Source organism: Nomia melanderi, unplaced genomic scaffold (assembly GCF_051020985.1).
Source record: "Nomia melanderi isolate GNS246 unplaced genomic scaffold, iyNomMela1 scaffold0082, whole genome shotgun sequence".
NCBI lineage: Eukaryota > Metazoa > Arthropoda > Insecta > Hymenoptera > Halictidae > Nomia > Nomia melanderi.
The window spans coordinates 134,993-141,528 of NW_027475197.1; positions in this window are offsets into that span (position 1 = coordinate 134,993).

A 6,536-nucleotide genomic window follows, 5' to 3' on the forward strand; every position below is an offset into this window, starting at 1 on the left:
ATGCGCCAGTGCCTCCTACAGACAATGCACTTTGATTTATTGCGCTATCTGTAATAGCACCCGAGATATCACCAGATATATATTGGATTTTGCCCTGACCCTGAGTGTCCGGCCCTATGAGCCGGTGGTTTTCTCGGCCCCTGGTGGCCCGAGGTCGTTCCCGCTGCACAGATTCATGCGCCAGGGCCTCCTATAGATAATTCACTTTGGTTTATTGCGCTATCTCTAATAACACCCGAGATATCACCAGATATATATTGGATTTTTCCCTGAACCTGACAGTCCGGCCCCATGAGACCGTAGTTTTCTCGGCCCCTGCTGGTCCGAGGTTGTTCCCGCTGCAGCGATTCATGCGCCAGGGCCTCCTACAGAGAATGCACTTTGATTTATTTCGCTACCTCTCATAGCACCCGACATATCACCAGATATATATTGAATTTTCCCCTGACCCTGAGTGTCCGGCCCCATGAGACTGTGGTTTTCTCGGCCCCTGGTGGTCCGAGGTCGTTCCCGCTGCCCAGATTCATGCGCCAGGGCCTCCTACAGACAATGCACTTTGATTTATTGCGCTATCTGTAATAGCACCCGAGATATAAACAGATATATATTGGATTTTTCCCTGACCCTGTGTGTTCGGCCCCATGTGACGGTGGTTTTCTCCGCCCCTGGTAGTCAGAGGTCGTTCCCGCCGCACAGATTCATGCGCCAGGGCCTCCTACAATCAATGCACTTTGATTTATTGCGCTATCTGTAATAGCACCCGAGATATCACCAGATATATGCTGGATTTTTACATGACCTTGGGTGACGGATTCCAAATATCTGTAATTTTCTCGGCGCCTGGTGGTCCTAGGTCGTTCCTGCTCCACAGATTCATTCGCCAGTGCCTCCTACAGACAATGCACTTTGATTTATTGCGCTATCTCTAATAGCACTCGAGATATCACCAGATATATATTGGATTTTTCCCTGACCCTGACAGTCCGGCCCCATGAGACGGTGATTTTCTCGGCCCCTGGTGGTCCGATGTCGATCCCGCTGCACAGATTCATGCGCCAGGGCCTACTACAGACAATGCACTTTGATTTATTGCGCTGTCTGTAAGAGCACCCGAGATATCACCAGATATATATTGAATTTTTCCCCGACCCTGAGTGTCTGGCCCCATGTGTCGGTGGTTTTCTCGGCCCGTGGTGGTCCGAGGTCGATCCCGCTGCACAGATTCATGCGCCAGGGCCTCCTGCAGACAATGCACTTTGATTTATTGCGCTATCTCTAATAGCACTCGAGATATCACCTGATATATATTGGATTTTTCCTTGACCCTGACAGTCCGGCCCCATGTGTCGATGGTTTTCTCGGTCCCTCCTGCTCCGAGGTCGATCCGACTGCACAGATTCATGCCCCAGGGCCTCCTTCAGACAATGGACTTTGATTTATTGCGCTATCTGTAATAGCACCCGCGATATCACCAGATATATATTGGATTTTTCCCTGACCCTGATAGTCCGGCCCCATGAGACGGTGATTTTCTCGGCCCCTGGTGGTCCGAGGTCGATCCCGCTGCACAGATTCATGCGCCAGGGCCTCCTACAGACAAGGCACTTTGATTTATTGCGCTATCTGGAATAGCACCCGAGATATCACCAGATATATGCTGGATATTTGCATCACCTTGGGTGACGGATTCCAAATATCAGTAATTTTCTCGGCGCCTGATGGTCCGAGGTCGATCCCGCTGCACAGATTCATGCGCCAGGGCCTCCTACAGATAATGCACTTTGATTTATTGCGCTATCGGTAATAGCACCCGAGATATCACCAGATATATATTGGATTTTGCCCTGACCCTGAGTTTCCGACCCCATGAGACGGCGGTTTTCTCGGCCCCTGCTGGTCCGAGGTCGTTCCCGCTGCACAGATTCATGCGCCAGGGCCTCCTGCAGACAATGCACTTTGAGTTATTGCGATATCTCTAATAGCACCCGAGATATCACCAGATAAATATTGGATTTTTCCTTGACCCTGACAGTCTGGCCCCATGTGTCGATGGTTTTCTCGGGCCCTCCTGGTCCGAGGTCGATCCCGCTGCTCAGATTCATGCGCCAGTGCCTCCTACAGACAATGCACTTTGATTTATTGCGCTATCTGTAATAGCACCCGAGATATCACCAGATATATATTGGATTTTTCCCTGACCCTGAGTTTCCGGCCCCATGAGACGGTAGTTTTCTCGGCCCCTGCTGGTCCGAGGTTGTTCCCGCTGCAGCGATTCATGCGCCAGGGCCTCCTACAGAGAAAGCACTTTGATTTATTTCGCTACCTCTCATAGCACCCGACATATCACCAGATATATATTGAATTTTCCCCTGACCCTGAGTGTCCGGCCCCATGAGACTGTGGTTTTCTCGGCCCCTGGTGGTCCGAGGTCGTTCCCGCTGCCCAGATTCATGCGCCAGGGCCTCCTACAGACAATGCACTTTGATTTGTTGCGCTATCTGTAATAGCACCCGAGATATCACCAGATATATATTGGATTTTTCCCTGTCCCTGAGTGTCCGGCCCCATGAGACGGTGGTTGTCTCGGCCCCTGGTGGTCCGAGGTCGTTCCCGCTGCACAGATTCATGCGCCAGAGCCTCCTGCAGATAATTCACTTTGGTTTATTGCGCTATCTCTAATAGCACCCGAGATATCACCAGATATATATTGAATTTTCCCCAGACCCTGAGTGCCCGGCCCCATAAGACTGTGGTTTTCTCGGTCCCTGGTGGTCCGAGGTCGTTCCCGCTGGCCAGATTCATGCGCCAGGGCCTCCTACAGACAATGCACTTTGATTTATTGCGTTATCTGTAATAGCACCCGAGATATAAACAGATATATATTGGATTTTTCCCTGACCCTGTGTGTCCGGCCCCATGAGACGGTGGTTTTCTCGGCCCCTGGTGGTCCGAGGTCGTTCCCGCTGCACAGATTCATGCGCCAGGGCCCCCTGCAGATAATTAACTTTGATTTAGTGCGCTATCTCTAATAGCACCCGAGATATCACCAGATATATATCGGATTTTTCCCAGAACCTGACAGTCCTGCCCCATTTGTCGATGGTTTACTCGGTCCCTCCTGGTCCGAGGTCGATCCCTCTGCTCAGAATCATGCGCCAGGGCCTCCTGCAGATAATTCACATTGGTTTATTGCGCTATCACTAATAGCACCCGAGATATCAGCAGATATATATGGATTTTCCCCTGACCCTGAGTGTCCGGCCCAATGAGACTGTGGTTTTCTCGGCCCCTGGTGGTCCGAGGTCGTTCCCGCTGCCCAGATTCATGCGCCAGGGCCTCCTACAGACAATGCACTTTGATTTGTTGCGCTATCTGTAATAGCACCCGAGATATCACCAGATATATGCTGGATTTTTACATGACCTTGGGTGACGGATTCCAAATATCTGTAATTTTCTCGGCGCCTGGTGGTCCGAGGTCGTTCCTGCTCCTCAGATTCATTCGCCAGTGCCTCCTACAGACAATGCACTTTGATTTATTGCGCTATCTCTAATAGCACCCGAGATATCGCCAGATATATATTGGATTTTTCCCTGACCCTGTCAGTCCGGCCCCATGAGACGGTGGTTTTCTCGGCCCCTGGTGGTCCGAGGTCGTTCCCGCTGCACAGATTCATGCGCCAGGGCCTCTTGCAGATAGTTCACTTTGGTTTATTGCGCTATCTCTAATAGCACCCGAGATATCACTAGATATATATTGGATTTTCCACTGGCCCTGACTGTCCGGCCCCATGAGACTGCGTTTTTCTCGGCCCCTGGTGTCCGAGGTTGTTCCGGCTGCACAGATTCATGCGGCAGGCCCTCCTACAGACAATGCAGTTTGATTTATTGCGCTATCTGTAATAGCACCCGAGATATCAACAGATATATATTGGATTTTTCCCTGACCCTGAGTGTCCGGCCCCATGAGACGGTGGTTGTGTCGGCCCCTGGTGGTCCGAGGTCGTTCCCGCTGCACAGATTCATGCACCAGGGCCTCCTGCAGATAATTCACTTTGGTTTATTGCGCTATCTCTAATAGCACCCGAGATATCACCAGATATTTATTGGCTTTTCCCCTGACCCTGAGTGTCCGGCCCCATCAGACGGTGGTTTTCTCGGCCCCTGGTGGTCCGAGGTCGTTCCCGCTGGCCAGATTCATGCGCCAGGGCCTCCTACAGACAATGCACTTTGATTTATTGCGCTATCTGTAATAGCACCCGAGATATCACCATATATATATTGGATTTTTCCCTGACCCTGAGTGTCCGGCCCCATGAGACTGTGGTTTTCTCGGCCCATGGTTGTCCGAGGTTGTTCCCGCTGCTGAGATTCATGCGCCAGGGCCTCCTATAGATAATTCACTTTGGTTTATTGCCATATCTCTAATAGCACCCGAGATATCACCAGATATATATTGGATTTTTCCCTGACCCTGACAGTCGGACTCCATGAGACGGTGGTTTCCTCGGCCCCTGGTGGTCCGAGGTCGTTTCCGCTGCACAGATTTATGCGCCAGGGCCTCCTGCAGACAATGCACTTTGATTTATTGCGCTATCTGTAATAGTACCCGAGATATCACCAGATTTATATTGGATTTTCCCCTGACCCTGAGTGCCGGCCCCATGAGACGGTGGTTTTCTCGGCCCCTGGTGGTCTGAGGTCTTTCCCGCTGCACAGATTCATGCACCAGGGCCTCCTACAGTCAATGCACTTTGATTTATTGCGCTATCTGTAATAGCACCCGAGATATCACCAGATATATGCTGGATTTTTACATGACCTTGGGTGACGGATTCCAAATATCTGTAATTTTCTCGGCCCCTGGTGGCCCGAGGACGTTCCCGCTGCACAGATTCATGCGCCTGGGCCTCCTGCAGATAATTCACATTGGCTTATTGCGCTGTCACTAATAGCACCCGAGATATCAGCAGATATATATTGGATTTTCCCCTGACCCTGAGTGTCCGGCCCCATGAGACTGTGGTTTTCTCGGTCCCTGGTGGTCCGAGGTCGTTCCCGCTGCCCAGATTCATGCGCCAGGGCCTCCTACAGACAATGCACTTTGATTTGTTGCGCTATCTGTAATAGCACCCGAGATATCACCAGATATATATTGGATTTTTCCCTGTCCCTGAGTGTCCGGCCCCATGAGACGGTGGTTTTCTCGGCCCCTGGTGGTCCGAGGTCGTTCCCGCTGCACAGATTCATTCGCATGGGCCTCCTACAGACAATGCACTTTGATTTATTGCGCTATCTGTAAAAGCACCCGAGACATCACCAGATATATATTGGATTTTTCCCTGACCCTGAGTGTCCGGCCCCATGAGACTGTGATTTTCTCGGCCCCTGGTGGCCCGAGGTCGTTCCCGCTGCCCAGATTCATGCGCCAGGCCCTCCTACAGACAATGCACTTTGGTTTATTACACTATCTGTAATAGCGCCCGAGATATCACCAGATATATGCTGGATTTTTACATGACCTTGGGTGGCGGATTTCGAATATCTGTAATTTTCTCGGCCCCTGGTGGTCCGAGGTCGTTCCTGCTGCACAGAATCATTCGTCAGTGCCTCCTACAGAGAATGCACTTTGATTTATTGCGCTATCTCTAATAACACCCGAGATATCACCAGATATATATTGGATTTTTCCCTGGCCCTGACAGTCCGGCTCCATGAGACGGTGATTTTCTCGGCCCCTGGTGCTCCGAGGTCGTTCCCGCTGCACAGATTCATGCGCCAGGGCCTCCTGCAGATAATTCACTTTGGTATATTACGCTATGCCTAATAGCAGCCGAGATATCACCAGATATATATTGGATTTTCCCCTGACCCTGACAGTCCGGCCCCATGAGACAGTGATTTTCTCGGCCCCTGGTGGTCCGGGGTCGTTCCCGCTGCACACATTCATGCGCCAGGGCCTCTTACAGACAATGCACGTTGGTTTATTGCGCTATCTGTAATAGCACCCGAGATATCACCAGATATATATTGGATTTTTGCCTGACCCTGAGTTCTCGGCCCCATGAGACTGTTGTTTTCGCGGCCCCTGGTGGTCCGAGGTCGTTCCCGCTGCACACATTCATGCGCCAGGGCCTCCGGCAGACAACGCACTTTGATTTATTGCGCTATCTCTAATAGCACCCGAGATATCACCAGATGTATATTGGATTTTTCCCTGACCCTGACAGTCCGGCCCCATGAGACAGTGATTTTCGCGGCCCCTGGTGGTCCGAGGTCGTTCCCGCTGCACACATTCATGCGCCAGGGCCTCCTGCAGACAACGCACTTTGATTTATTGCGCTATCTCTAATAGCACCCGAGATATCACCAGATCTATATTGGATTTTACCCTGACCTTGACAGTCCGGCCCCATGTGTCGGTGATTTTCTGGGTCCCTGGTGGTCCGAGGTAGATCCCGCTGCACAGATTCATGCGACAGGGCCTCCTGCAGATAACGCACTTTGATTTATTGCGCTATCTATAATAGCACCCGA